This window comes from Hylobates moloch, unplaced genomic scaffold, assembly GCF_009828535.3.
Source record: "Hylobates moloch isolate HMO894 unplaced genomic scaffold, HMol_V3 SCAFFOLD_15, whole genome shotgun sequence".
Taxonomy (NCBI): Eukaryota; Metazoa; Chordata; class Mammalia; order Primates; family Hylobatidae; genus Hylobates; species Hylobates moloch.
The window spans coordinates 12,646,606-12,662,890 of record NW_026652290.1 but is presented as its reverse complement, the minus strand read 5'-3'; the positions used below and the strand labels follow the sequence as shown (position 1 = coordinate 12,662,890).

The 16,285-nt window shown below is 37.4% G+C and overlaps 1 long non-coding RNA gene across 6 annotated transcripts in view; it reads left to right on the top strand.

Moving 5' to 3' along the window:
- The window catches only part of LOC116483627 (uncharacterized), a 59,108-nt gene that overhangs the window by 20,787 nt on the left and 22,036 nt on the right, over positions 1-16,285 (top strand). For 3 of the 6 annotated variants that reach the window (XR_009210107.1, XR_009210108.1, XR_009210104.1), the window contains exons 3-4: positions 689-879; positions 2,486-2,662. This is a non-coding gene — a long non-coding RNA (uncharacterized LOC116483627). The other 3 variants (XR_009210106.1, XR_004252325.2, XR_009210105.1) reach the window with 3 other exon arrangements.

Below are 16,285 nucleotides of genomic sequence, written 5' to 3'. Positions count from 1 at the left end.
ACAATTGAACTCATGGAGATAGAGAGAAGGATGGTTTCCAGAGGGTGGGAAGGATGGGTGGGGAGGAAGTGGGGATGGTTAATGGGTACAAAAACATAGAGTGAATGCGACCTAGTATTTGACAGCACAACAGAGTGACTACAGTCAATAATAATTTAATGGCATATTTCAAAATAACTAAGAGTATAATTGGATTGTTTGTAACACAAAGGATAAATGCTTGAAGTAATGGATAGATACCCCATTTATCCTGATGTGACTATTATACATTATATGCCTGTATCAAAATATCTCATGTGCTGCCTAAATATATATATCTACTGTGTACTCACAATAATTAAAAATTAAAGTTAATGATAATCTAGAGATTTTATTTTTGAGAAAATATTTCTTTGCATTTGTCTTTCTCATTTACCAATTACCTAATAAAGTTAAATTGTAGACCAGGAGTTAGCAGACAATGGCCCATGGGCCAACTCCTGCCCACAGTCTTTTTTTGTCTGGTTTTATTGGAACATAGTCATGCCATTTGTTTACTTACAGTCTCTGAGTGCTTTCATGCTACAGTGGCAGAGTAGTTGTGCCAGAGATCATATGGCCTGTGAAGCCTAAAGTATATACTCTCTGGCCTTTAAAATGTTTCATTTTATAAAAAATCAAGTTTCTAATAGTTCTTCTGTATTTATAGAACGGCAGAGGTGTGCTCTTTGGATTAGAAAGCTGTGCGAACCTTCAGGAACAGGTGCAGGAATAATGGGGAGGAAGAATCGGAAAATGTATGCAAAATTGTTATTGCATATGCTTAAACGAGATGTGCTTGAAGGCCCTTTTACACACCGATCTGAACTGGGGACACTAAAAATTCTACCTTCGTACATGGTAGGTATCAATGAACTAAAGATAAATATTAGTTTCATTTAAAAAAAGCGTCAAGTTATCATCCCTTTGGGGAATGGTAATACTATTAGATTGTATGTGCTAGATAATATATTAAAATTGTTTTTTTCTTTGTGATTCAGTTTTTTTCCACCTTTAATAAAATACATGTATTGCTTATAAGGGGCGTATCCTTATTGATTTAGTTATGCCTCAGTATTCAACAATATTTCTAAAAAACCGAAAATGAAATTTTTTATATTGAGCTTTACTTTTTGCTAATTTTCACTGGATTATAATGGTAATTTTTATGTAATTCAGCAAATTCTAGTTTTTAAACTCTCATATAATTTAAACATTCGTGAGAGGTTGGAGTGCATGATTTGTAAAAGTTCCTTTTTACTCTAATAAAATGACAGTAATAAATTGGAGTTTAAAAGTCAGTTTCTGTACTTAAATGAATTTCATTGTCAAAAGCAGCTTTATTGCAAAGGCAGTTATTATGCTTGGTGGATAAATTGTCACTGTCCTGGTCCTTGTAACCATAAAATATACCTTGGTTTGTGTGGTATTTGAGTGCCTGTACTTAAGAAATCTGGAGTACCAGGTATTGGTAGCTTTGGTAGTTGCCATTAGGATATATTTGTATTTTTATAATGAACTGCAGAATTCCTGTGTGTTGTATTTTAAAACTTTTTATATTTTATCAGTTTACTTAAAGCACAATTTAGTCAAGTGGCACGCTGAACATTAGAGAATAATGCCTGTTTTCCGTGGCACAATGCCAAAAGTTTTAATGACTGTGTCATTTATAAAGAAATTTCTGTGCATGTCCCATATGGAGCGGAGGGTCTCGTGTCATCCTCCCTAAAGAACAGTGCCTTGAGGATTTTGTCTTAGGATTGGGAGAGTTGTTGCAGAGGTGTGCAGTCAATGCAGAGTTTTCTTTAGAAACGTGTAAAGGTAGAACATTTTATGAAGCACATCTAGATATGAAGATATGAGTATATTGTATCATGTTTTCCCATTCACACTTAATTTCATAGAATCAAAGGGAAGGACTTTATTTAACAAATAATAATAATGTGGAAGTTTAGAGAACTCTCTTGGGTTTCCCAGCTAGTTAGTAGTGTGGCCAGAACTAAATCCCAGGTTTTTCACTCTGCTGTTCCCCACCTTATCAAGGGATTCCTAATTTTAATTCCTGGGTTGCATTGTTTGTGTTTCTCGTCCCACTGATTTCTTTTTTTGCGTGTGTAAAGTAGTTAGTGATTACAGAAAGAGATAGGATAGCACATAATTAAAAAAAAACTTTGTATTTAACTTTCCATATTTAACTAATATCCCTTTTGTAATATAAACGTTACTATTAGATTTATCTGTTATGTACTTCCGTTTATTGTACTTCTTAGTAGCGTGCAACCAAAATGTAAATAGGTTATCAATGTATTTTAATATCTCATAATTCAATGTACATTTAATTTTTTAAATGTTTGAATATAATTGAATTTGAGTATTTGAAAGGCTGTTATCAAACTTGAAACTTGGTGGAAATTTTAGTGGTTTTATTATAGTACATTTTGAAAGAATAATTTTTCTAATTTTTAAGAATCAGTCCATCTATTTTGATGAACCAAATCCAGCACGAGCAAAAGGTTCAAGCCCAGAGGGATTACCAGCCTGGGTACTGGGTGAGCTGGAGACAAGTGAACACAACTGAAACGAATCGTGGAAACTCTCTTCTGGAGAAGATGACACTTTGGTACTGTCGCCAGCTGGTCTCCAGGTATGCGAAGAGAATGGGATTCTGAATGTGTTTCATCATTTAATCTGTCTTTGGAACTGATTTATACATTCTGTTTTTCCTTTTTTTTTAAAATGGTAAGTAGTTTACTTTTCCCTTAACTGCACATTCAAGATTAATTTTTTTTTTTTTGAGACAGAATCTGGCTCTGTCACCCAGGCTGGAATGCAGTGGCGCGATCTCCGCTCACTGCAAGCTCCGCCTCCCGGGTTCACGCCATTCTCCTGCCTCAGCCTCCCGAGTAGCTGGGACTACAGGCGCCCACCACCGCGCCCGGCTAATTTTTTGTATTTTTAGTAGAGACGGGGTTTCACCGTGCTAGCCAGGATGGTCTCGATCTCCTGACCTCGTGATCCACCTGCCTTGGCCTCCCAAAGTGCTGAGATTACAGGCGTGAGCCACCACGCCCAGCCACATTCAAGATTATTTTATATTTTTAGCCATTTAATAGATACCTGCTAACTTCATATATATTTTTGATTGCTTGACAAGTGGTCCCTGAGCATCTTTAAGTGACACAGTTATGTATTTTCCTTTATGACAAGCATACATTAAAAGCATTATCAATAACTTGAACAAAATATAATATCCTGCAAATCCACCTTGAACAATATTTGTTTTCACTTAATATAATGAATGTAAGCGTAAACCCCATTAGACAGTGCTTTCTTACTAGAGTATTAAACTTAAATAGGTTTTTTTAGTGCAAATAAAAATAAATTTCTGAATTTTTGAAATATACAAAAAGGCCATTGTGTTAGCATAATTTTTGACTTTAGGGAAGGGATAGATTTAAATTTGGACTTCTATCAAATTTTTACTTTTCCATTTGGCCTTATTCCTTGAAATGTTAAAATATTGGACAGTGTCAATTACCATGTACCATACTTTATACTTCACTCCTCACCATTCTCTTGGTAATTTTAATTTTAGAAATCTGTTTCTGTTAACAGTATAATCTTTCTTGTCCACTATAATTTTTTTGGTTTGTTCCTTAAACAGATATAGAAATGTTATTAGTAATTTGAAATGTCTCCACAGTTGATGTAGTCTGTTTATATGTTTTTCAGACCTGAGATATTATGGTCGAAAAAGATAAACAGGCTGGGTATGGTGGCTCATGCCTGTAATCCCAGCACTTTGGGAGGCCGAGGTGGGCGGATCACGAGGTCAGGAGATCGAGACCATCCTGGCTACCACGGTGAAACCCCATCTCTACTAAAAATACAAAAAAATTAGCTAGGCATGGTGGCGGGTGCCTGTAGTCCCAGCTACTCAGGAGGCAGAGGCAGGAGAATGGCGTGAACCTGGGAGGCAGAGCTTACAGTGAGCTGAGATCGTGCCACTGCACTCCAACCTGGGCAGTAGAGCAAGACTCTGTCTCAAAAAAAAAAAAGAAAAGAAAAAGATAAACAAAAGTGAGAGATCCAGTCCATATGAAATTATTTCAGTAGAAAGGAGAAACAGAATGGGCAGGCAAAAAGGAAGAGGTGAAATACTTAAGGGCATGTTCAGAAGAGTAAAAAGAAACAGATGAGTCTGTAGGAAGTGTGGTGTTAAAATACTTATTTTTACATTCATAGGAGAATTACAATTAGAAGAGGTGTAGTTGTAGAATTTTTGTAGCCTTTGAAGCAATCTTTTTATATGGAAGTATAAAGAGATTGTGGTCTGTATACAAAGAAAAATACGATTCTTAGTTTAGCTGCAAAATACATCAGTTGTTTGCCAAAATATCTGCTAAGAGTCCAGCTAAATTCTGGGTTCCTTTCTAGATGTAATGAATGTGGAGTTTACAGTATAAAAGTGAACTAAAGTAGTTTCCTGTATCTTAGAGCTTAGAGCATAGTTTGAAAATGTGTAATCTTCCTGGACTGAATGAATCGTGTGGGTAGATTTGTTTTGTTGGACTTAATGTCTTTAACAATTTTAAATGAGTTGTCAAAATTAACATTTGGGGAATTTCATATAAGTGCCCAACTTTCTGGCTTCTCTTTAAAACTAGACACCTAGAAATCTTTCCAGGAGACAGCCATAGGTTGGAGCTAAGTAGTTCTTGGTTAAGCCCCTTAGTGTATGCCTTCACGATTTCCTTCTAATTCCTGACACCAAATTTGATGTCTATTGCATCTCTTACTGAGCTTGAGTTTTTTTCCCCCTTTAAGTAGGGTTAAGAGGAAAATGAAGTATTTGTTTTCCTATTTTTTATGTTTTATCAAGTGAAAGAAGAAAGGTAGAAAAGAGGGATCATGTGATTTAAGAAGGGGAGAGGATTGGGCACAACCTGTGCGTCTATGGTCCTGACTATTCAAGAGGTGGAAGCAGGAGGTTAGCTTGGGCCCAGGAGTGTGAGACCAGCCTGAGCAATAGAGTGAGACCTCATCTGTGAACAAAATACAGAAGGGGAGAGACACTGTCTTTGTAGAAGTGAAGGATATCCTTATATCTGGCAGTATGATCACTCATCTGTTAAGCCCTCCAGACTTTTGATTTATAACCATTGTTTTAGATGAGTGGGGGAGAGAGATGAGCACATGGATAGTTTCAGTGCAGTGGCTATGCGCAGTCATGGAAGTATTTGCAAGGATTCAGGTGTGTATAAGAGAAGGAGACCATAAAAAATGATGAGTTCATGTCCTTTGTAGGGACATGGATGAAACTGGAAAACATCATTCTCAGTAAACTATCGCAAGGACAAAAAACCAAACACCGCATGTTCTCACTCATAGGTGGGAATTGAACAATGAGAACTCATGGACACAGGAAGGGGAACATCACACTCCGGGGACTGTTGTGGGGTGGGGGGAGAGGGAAGGGACAGCATTAGGAGATATACCTAATGCTAAATGATGAGTTAATGGGTGCAGCAAAACAACATGGCACATGGATACATATGTAACAAACCTGCACATTGTGCACATGTACCCTAAAACCTAAAGTATAATAATAATAAAAAAAAGTGGAAAAAAAAAAAGAGAGAAGGTTTCAGGATAGGAAATAGACGAGATTTCCAGAGAGTCCGGGTGAATAGATTTTTTTTCTTCTTTGGAATACAGGATAAAGTTTGAGAAAATAAAATGAGAATATCCTTCAACTATTACCCACTGACTTTTTTGAGAAATGAAACCATAGTAAAATCCCCACAATTGTAAAAAATAAGTTAATTCTCCTTGTTGGTCACCTATTATTAAATGGCGTTTTAATGCAAAAGGATTGCTAGAGTATGAGGCATTCGTTGTCAGTTATATAATAAGTAATGGGAAAAGCAGGCACTCTGGTGATCCTGGTGAGTCCTACCCATCCTTCAGAGATCGCAACGTGAAAAAAGCCTTATCTGATATCCCAGGGCAGTTTAGGCGGTCCCGCCATTTACTCCTTTAGTACTCTGTGTTTCTTTGATGCCTTCATCCCATGCATAGAGGCTTACTATCTGTCCTGTGTGCTAGATTGTAAATTTCATGAGGTAGGAACTTGTGTTTTTGCTGTTTGCTGTATTTGCTGTATTTCCAGCCCCTAGCACTGGGAAGGAACATGTTAGGAATTCTGTAAGTATCTATATTCAAGAGTGAATGCATGCATGAATGGGTAGATTGTGTTAGACACTGCCACATATTTAATCTGTACAAAATCCCTTTGAAACGGGAATATTGTGACAGAGGAAATGGCCTAAAAGGATTTTTTTGTTCTTTTTAACATTTCAGAAACGTTGAGGGAAGCATAAATTTTAGAAAACATGGAGGGAAGCTTGGATGTAGTTTATAGCGATTCCCTTCACACACTGTGAGGAATATGACAATGAAGGAGCTGGAAAGGACATGCTTAAAATATCCTCTGTCAAATGTCAGAATCACTAAGGTCAATTAGGGCTGCCAAAACAAAACATCTCAGGGTATCTTATGTTTCTTTTAATTTAATAGTTTTAACTTGATTATTTATTTATTTATTTTTTGAGACGGAGTCTTGCTCTGTCACCCAGGCTGGAGTGCAGTGGCGCAATCTCGGCTCACTGCAAGCTCCGCCTCCCGGGTTCACGCCATTCTCCTGCCTCAGCCTCTCCGAGTAGCTGGGACTACAGGCGCCCGCCACCACGCCCGGCTAATTTTTTTGTGTTTTTAGTAGAGATGGGGTTTCACCGTGGTCTCGATCTCCTGACCTCGTGATCCGCCCACCTCGGCCTCCCAAAGTGCTGGGATTACAAGTGTGAGCCACCGCTCCCAGCCAGGAAAACTGATCTTAAGGTGAAATATGTATCATGTGTGACATCAGATCACATGTGGTGGTGAATTGGCTACTGACGGTTCTGTCTTATTTCTTTTCTAAATTTCCTCCTTTACTTTGAGTGATCATAGTGTGCTAATGAAAAAGTTAGTATCTGCTAATCTTGACCTAATATATCTAATCAGTTCTGCAAGAAATTGTTTTAAAAAGTTTAAGAGGCTTATGATATTTGACACATGTATGTTTTTATAGTGAATAATTTATTGTTACTTAGAACTGAAGTTTAATGCTGCCTCCTAAATTTTACAGCCACTTCAACTTGTCCTTTGAAAAACCTCTTTAATCTTAAAAGATTTTTCCCCCTTAGTGTTTCTTTTTTGATCACTTTATAAAATCCTGCTTTACTTAGACTTTTTTGTATGTGAAGTATTTCTAATGGCATTTTAGATGATGCTGTTTGTGTCCTAGCCTTATTTATATTATTAAAGATGCAGAGTCCCTTTGAAGCCTTTTTGTTAGGACTCCCTATTCAGTAGAGATGGCACCTTTCCTTTCCTTTTATTCTTCCTGTAGGATATGGTATATAGCCTTGTTCCAAACTTGTTAGAAGTATGGTGAGGTCATACTCCATCTGGCTTATTCTCATGCTTTATTTTTTCCACCAAGTATACATTATATACTAGTGTACTTAGCATTTCACATCAAACAGCTTCAACACTTAGCTAGTAGTCCTGTCCTGGTTCTCTTCTTTGCTTTCATTTTTCATATTTTTTGGTTTATGGTAATCTTATTACCCATATTTTCTATAAGAAAAACTATTGTTCCACATTGCATTGCTATTATATATCTGTTACTGCATTTTTATGTCAAATATCTGCCTTTTTTCTTTTCTGTTTTTTTGAGATGGAGTCTTACTCTGTCACCCGGGCTAGAGTGCAGTGGCACAATCTCAGCTCACTTCAACCTCTGCCTCCCAGGTTCAAGCGATTCTCCTGCCTCAGCCTCCAGAGTAGCTGGGATTACAGGCACGCACCACCATGCCTGGCTAATTTTTGTGTTTAGTAGAGACATGGTTTCACTATGTTGGCCAAGCTGGTCTCGAATTCCTGACCTTAAGTGATATGCCCACCTTGGCCTCCCAAAGTGCTGGGATTACAGGCATGAGCCACCATGCCTGGCCTATCTGCCTATTTTCTTGACAATGAAATATTTTAGTTATATTTGAGTTTGGAGCATGACTTTAGACAGTGTTACTAAGGAGACCATAGACTTAGATCTCATGCATGTATAGTTTGGTTAATTTCATTTAGATCTAAAATCATGAGCTATATCAATATATATTATCTTTCTGATCAGCCTTCAGATACTTAACCATGGAGGTCTGATAAAGACCTTAATTGTCTTGATGGTGGTCTTCATGATCCTTCTTCTGGTGTTCATACCCTTACATAATCCCCTCCCCTTGAGTATGGGCAGGACCTGTGACTTGGTTCTAACCAATAGATTATGGCAATGGTAATGGGATATTATTCCCAGGATTACATTACTTCATCTTGCTAGTAGACTTGCTGTCATTCCATTTGTTGGCTTTGGAAGAAGCAGCTGCCATAAATCATACATGAATCAGATAGCCATAAGGAACTGAATGCTGCTGACATCCACACGAGTCGGGAAGTGAATCCTTCCCTAATAGAGCCTCTAGATGAGAACCCAGGTCTGGTGCAATCATGATTGCACCCTTCCGTGGCCCTAAACAGAGGACCCAGTTCAGCTGTGCCTGGACTTCTGACCTGCAGAAACATGAGAAAATTTATGTGTGTTGTTTAAAGCTGTTAAATTTGTAATAATTTTTTATACAGCAATAGATGACTAGTACAGTCTTTATCTTCATTTTAGAAAAGTATGCAATCTATATATATAATACATGTTTATAAAAACCTCAGTATAGAAATATTTAGAGTAAAAAGTCACAATCCTTCTCTCTGTGTCCTCTTTATCCCACTTTTGAGTGGTAATCACCATTAACAATTTTGTGCATATCATTTTACAATAGACATCCACACCTATATAATTAAGAAATTACAGGCCGGGCACGGTGGCTTATGCCTGTAATCCCAGCACTTTGGGAGGCCAAGGCAGGCGGATCACGAGGTCAGGAGTTCGAGACCAGTTTGGCCAATATGGTAAAACCCCGTCTCTGCTAAAAATACAAAAAATTAGCTGGGCATGGTGGTGGGTGCCTGTAGTCCCAGCTACTCGGGAGGCTGAGGCAGGAGAATCGCTTGAACCCGGGAGGCAGAGGATGCAGTGAGCCGAGATTGCACCACTGCACTCCAGCCTGGGTGACAGAATGAGACTCTGTCTCAAAAAAAAAAAAAAAAAAAAAATTACAGTTGACCCATGCTGTACATGCTGTTCTGAGACTTGCTCTTTTTTTTTTTTTTTTTTTATACTCAGCTATGTCTTAAACCTGTATCATGTGGACTTCTAAATTATAGATAATCCATAATGTAGATATACTATAATTTAACCTGTCTCTTCTGCTTTTAATTTTTTATTGTTATAAAGAATGCCTGAGTTAACATCCTAGTAATCCATCATCATGCACCTTATTTAAAAATGCACCCAGGGTTTGTTTTAATCAGATATTATACGTTGACAGACGTAGAGACAAGTTGCCTTTGAAAGAAGAGTTTATTTCTCACAGTTTCCAAGAGGAGGGAGGCATGCCACACCATGCAGGCCACGTGGAGAAGCACAAGGGTTGGTCAGGAGGCAGAAGGAGCAAGGAGAAGCATGGGCGAGAGCCTTTTTATGTAGTAGTGGGATGTTCCCTATTGGACAGAAAGTGAAACACCAATGTTGGGGTTTGTAGTTGGAGGGTTTGTAATATAATTTCCAAGTGCCCACAAAAAGACAGGGATGGTAAGGATGTGAACAACTTTGGCTGTTAGTTTGGTCCATGATTTCAAGATGCCAAATTATCAGTTAGAATATCAAGAATGATTATTATATGCCTGCATGTGTTTTGGGCTATTATGGATTCCTAGATGAGAAATTGCTTTGTTAGTGGGGTTATTAGTTGGTTCAACATCTTGTGCATGGTTAAAAAAATATACATATATACACACACATATACGTATATATGTATATATGTGTGTGTATGTATACACACACATATAGGTTATTATGGCAAGGTCTAATAGGATGAAGTTAAAAAGTACATAAAGTATAGGACGCTTCCATTTGCGTTTGTGTATATGTGTTTTAGAGGCTCTGTGGATACATACGTGTTCGTGTGCAGGGAATCTTTCTGGGTACCACACATGAAACTGTAAATGTGGTTATAGCTTTAGGGATTGGGACTATTTGGAGTGTACATTTAAAAACGTTCTTGTAAAAATATGTGTCTATGGTATTTCTAATAATCACACTCTTCTATTTTGATAGATACTGTCCAGTTGCCTTCCGAAATATCTTGTTAAAATGTTTGTGCATACACAATGCAAATTAATAAATTTGTATAACGAACATATATACATTTAAACATAAAAATAAAAAATTTTCTAGTAAATAAATGTTTGTGGATTCCACTTGTATTTCTAATTTGTGAAAGCAGAGGCCAAGTGAGGCAAGTCTTACCATTTATGGATCTCCTACTGCATGCTAGGAACTGTTCTGGAAATCTTTTCCAAGTCATCTGATTGAATCCTCTCTACAGTCCAGTGAGGTTGACATCATTGCCCTTTTGTATTTATAGACGAGGTAACAGCTTCAGGAAAGTCCAGTGACTTTTCCAGTGATGGATCCAATATTGGAATGCAGGGCCTTATGATTTCACACCCATGTTCTTTCTAGTGTATCATATAGGCATAAGTACTTTATGCAGCAAATATGGAAATTTCAGTTTTATCTGTTTTTTTCCATTTGTGCTGCATCAGCAATCCTGGACAGCTATACCTTTGTTTATGGTTATTTCTAGGTTGAGCTGAAAGAAGGCAGTTTGCCTTTGTTCACATTCCACTTCTGACGCTTGGCAACCATCTGTCCTCAGGCAAGTTACTTAATTTCTCTAAACCCCAGTTTCATCATTTGTAAATGGAGATAGTGGTAGTACTAACTTCGAGGTTAGTACTACCACTATCTCCATGGAGTTGTAAGGACAAAGTGAAATAAGGCGTGTAGAGCCCTTGACAGAGGGCCTGTTAAGTGTTAGCTGCGGCTACCACCATCATCACTGGTATGGTGAATTGTTATTGTACTAGTTCATCAGGACCTTGCTTGTTAGATTGACCATTCTTTTGCTTCTCTAATTACTAATCCTCCCAAAGGGTATTATCTTAAAGTCTGTTGGTCATTAATTATTTTCCGTTACTAAAAGTCATTTGTATTCCCTGAGAAAAATAAATTATGACTCTGCAGAAAGGTTATGATTGGCCGGGCGCGGTGGCTCACGCTTGTAATCCCAGCACTTTGGGAGGCCGAGGCGGGCGGATCACGAGGTCAGGAGATCGAGACCACGGTGAAACCCCGTCTCTACTAAAAATACAAAAAATTAGCCGGGCGCGGTGGCGGGCGCCTGTAGTCCCAGCTACTCAGGGAGGCTGAGGCAGGAGAATGGCGTGAACCCGGGAGGCGGAGCTTGCAGTGAGCCGAGATTGCGCCACTGCACTCCAGCCTGGGTGACAGAGCGAGACTCCGTCTCAAAAAAAAAAAAGGTTATGATTATAAGTATGAATCCTGCACAATATCAAAATAAAGAATGGTAATTGTATTTTAAAAGAGGCTTTATAGGAATCTTTAAACAACATAACAGGCCTCTTTTTCAAGGATAGAAGGAACACAGTGGCTGGCCTCATTGTTTACATTTTTTCATGCCGTATATTTGAAGCTGCCTAAGTAACTGTTTTTTTTTTTTTGAGATGGAGTCTTGCTCTGTCACCCAGGCTGGAGTGCAGTGGCACAATCTCGGCTCACTGCAACCTCTGCCTCCCGGGTTCAAGCGATTCTTCTGCCTCAGCCTCCTGAGTAGCTGGGATTACAGGCGTGTGCCACCACACCTGGCTAATTTTTTTTTTTTTTTGTATTTTTAGTAGACATGAGGTTTCATCTTGCTGGCCAGGCTGTTCTCGAACTCCTGACCTCAGGTGATCCCCCTCCCTCGGCCTCCCAAAGTGCTGGGATTACAGGTGTAAGCCACCATGCTCGGCCGGTAACTAATATTTTGATTTTAGTTCACATCATCTATATACTCTTCATGCTTTATCTCAAAGACAACACAAAAGTAATAGGTTGTATTCTTGCTTTACAATTCTGTGAAAAATGTTTTGAAGCTTCTTGTTAATGGGTTGTAATTATTTTATGTCTTTTCAGTGAAGTATGTGTGGTCTGGTAGCTTATCACCAAAGTGCAGTTAGGTTCTGGGATAGGGAAAGATGTAAAAAAATGATTTAATAGCACTTATTATTTTTACTGAAAACTTTGATTAAAAGTTAGGGTAGGGTGAAGAGGAGTAATGTTAAATAAACCCTGACCTTTAAACACTGCTTTACAGTGGAAGAAACACGTTGTTTCTGCTTATTTGAGAGGAATTTATTGATGAAAAAGAAGGCATTTGATTAGATTTCTTTAGGTGCCATTTTATTAGGAGCCTACACCAGATTGCTTAGGATTTCTAGGAGAGTGCAAATAATTATTATTAACTACCTACCATTTTTACCATATCAGATTTAGGCTAATTTTATATAAATTATATTTATCTTTTAACTCATGTTGGGTCATCTAAATAATACGTGTGTTCATACCTATAAGAAAGAACTTGGAGAATAATTATCCTATCTTAAATGATTATAGAGGACTATAGTTTTTACATCTTTGCTTTAATGAGATTTTCCCATGGGTTATTTGATGCTAGATTTTAGTTTGGAATGAAGATTCTAATTATGGTCCTGCCCTTATGGAATATGTGACTTGCTTTATAATGATCCTCTTTATGATGTGGTTTTCCAGGAATGCATTGTGGCAAAAAGCTGGTATTCTGTATGTCTTACCCCAATATAGCTATCATTTCATTTATGTGTGCAGTTTAATAACATGGCCAGCAGATGGTGATCAAGTATAATGAAAACCCACTTGTGGTTGAAGAAGTTAATCTATGTGAGCAAACATTTTTCACTTTAAAAATATTGATTTAATTTTTTAGTCTGGGCACACAAAAGAATCTTTTTACTTTGCTAAACTCCATTTTTATATGTAAATGATACTATACTAACATTATAAATTGCTCCTGAAATTGTTGGATAATTTATCAGGGAGCCAATCAATACCTTTCCTTCTTAGTAAAACCTTCTTAAATATTACCTGCCAAAAGTACATTCATTTTATTTGTGAATAACCCTGATGTTTGGGCAAATGTGTGTTCTACAGCAGTAGAATTTTTGTAGTTTTAGTAGAGACGGGGCTTTACCATCTTGGCCAGGCTGGTCTTGAACTCCTGACCTCATGATCCTTCTGCCTAGGCCTCCCAAAGTGCTGGGATTACAGTAGTGTTCAATAGAACTTTCTGATGGTAATGTTCTATAGGCGGCGCTGTCCAGTACAGTCGTCACCAGTAAACATGACTATTGAACACTTGAAATGTGGCTGGTGTGACTGAAAAACTGAATTTCTAATTTTAATTAACTTAAATAGCCACATGTGATTAGGAGCTACTGTGTTGTGCAGAACAGTACCAGATCTGAGTCTGCTTGGCCATTGCAAGATCTGACTGACCAGATGGAGAGCTGGTGGCCAGTTCTCTGTCTCGGTGGGGATGTGGGGTGGGGATGGGGACTAGGGCTTGGGTGCTGGTTCATAGAAACTGGCTCTGCCACATGGGAGACCTTTCTTCTGTGCTTACTTGCATTTCATGGGCAGCTCCCTTTTTTGGTGATGATCACCCATGGTCAACATCTAGTTGCTCTTCTCTTGGTCAATTTCTGCTGTCAGAGGAGCTCCTACTAACAAAAAAGAAACTGTTTATAAATAAATATGTATATACACACACACACACACACACACATATATATGTGTATATTTTTACTGAAAACTTTAAAAGTTACGGTAGGGTGAAGAGGAGTAATGTTAAATAAACTCTAACCTTTAAACACTGCTTTACAGTGGAAGAAACACATTGCTTCTGCTTATTTGAGAGGAATTTACGGATGAAAAAGAAGACATACTGAAAAGACATAAAATAATTACAAGCCATTAACAAGAAGCTTCAAAACATTTTTCACAGAATTGTAAGGCAAGATGGAATTTCACTTTGTCTCCCAGGCTGGAGTGCAGTGGCACGATCTCGGCTCACCATAGCCTCTGCCTCCCGGGTTCAAGTGATTCTCCTGCCCCAGCCTCCCGAGTAGGTGGGATTACAGGTGCCTGCCACCACGCCTGGCTAATTTTTGTATTTTTGGTAGAGACAGGGTCTCACTATGTTGGCCAGGGTAGGCTCCCAACTCTTGACCTCAAATGGTCCTCCCGCCTTGGCCTCCCAAAGTGCTGGGATTACAGGTGTGAGCCACTGTGCCTGGCCAAATCTGACTAATTTGACAATCTTTTATACAGTGGACACTTGCTGATAGACACTTAACCTTGTACTCTAGAAATAGGACTGCTACATAAATGAGAAGTGAAAACTGCTTCTTAGAGTACTCAATAAAATATAACATTTCACACATATAAAACCACTTAGCTACTCATTAATTTTCAACATTAATGTGCTAATTAAATGTCACTCTTAGGTATTTACTAAGATGAGGCCAAGTGGCAACTATTTGTAACTGGGATGGAGCTGCTTTGAAAATAATGGTCCTTAGGCCATTATTTCTCTTAGGCTTTTTTCTCCCCCAGTAAGTGAGCTTTCTGACAATTTAGTCACATTTCTCTTTTTCTTTCTTTTAATGAGTGAGGCTTTGTAATAACATCTTTTAATTTCACAAACAAGTTTCTGTTAGGTAATATTGAACAGTTTGGGTTGTCCTTTTTAATAAACAAAAATGGATAACAGCTTATAAGTATATTTTAACATTTAATTTTAATGAAATTTAAATATTGAGTGTTCTAAGTCAGAGATATATTAAAAGACAATGATTTAAATGTACGATTTTTTAAATTTGTTTTTATTTTTAAGTTTTAAAATCAAGTGCGCCATTTTAAAGTAAGTAGTTGGAAATATGAAGTCTTAAAGTGTTGATGAATCTGTGCTCACCTTTTTCTAGTTTTGTTAAGCATCTCATTTTTTTCATTTAGTTTTCTTTTTCTTTCTAATAAAGTTCTTTTTGAAAAATTAAAATAAGTATGTTGTGGCTCATTGGAAGTTATTTTCATTTCTTAATTTTCAGCATTATTTGATACTTTACTGGATTATTAATTGTTATTTATTTTTATGTTTCATAAGTATATTTAGTAATATACCCAAAGAAGACTGTTCTGCAGATGGTATATAACAGTATTACCTGCTGCTCAGATAAATGAAAAGACAAGAAATCAGAAGTTCTCATTTTGGTTATCTGATAATTTATAATTCAGTAGTTGTATTACTCTTAAAATATTTTACAGCTGTGAAACATAGCATGCATACAAAAAATGTGTACAGTGCACAGGTACAGTTTAAAGAGCCACTAGAAGATAAACATTTCTATACTTTCAACCTAGCCAATAAATAGTATATTACAGTTCTCCAGAAGACCGCTGGGTACCCTTCTCCGATTGCCTCTTCTTCCCTTTGCTTGAGAGGAAATTACTGTCCTGTAGTTTGTGTTAATCAGTTATTTATCTCCCACTTTATTTTGAATTTCATATAAGTAGAATCATGCTGTATGTATTATTTTGAGACTTGCTCTTTTCACTCATCGTATTTTTCAGATTTATCCATGTTAATAAATATAGCTATAGTTGATTCTTTGTCTTTTGGTAAACTGTTAAAATACAACACACATGCAACAAGACACATCAAAGTGTAAAGCTTGATGAAGTTTTACAAAATATATGTATCCGTGAAATCTCTTTCCAGGTCAAGATAGAGAATATAGCCGCCTCCCCAGAAACTCTTTGTTGCTCTCTCCCAGTCATTTATTACCTCTTGAAGAAGGAACCACTATTCTGTATTGTTACCATTGATTCGTTTTCATTGTTTTTGATTCATAAAGCACGTTCCCTTTTGTTTGTCTTCTTTTGCTCAACATTATGTTGTGAGATTGATCCATGTTGTTGCATTTAGCAATGGATTTTTAAAATTATTGTATGAATTTATCACAATTTATATATCCATTGTACTGTGGTTGGACTTTTGGTTTTTGACATTACAAGTGATTCTACTGTGAATACTCTTTTACGTGCCTCTTAGTA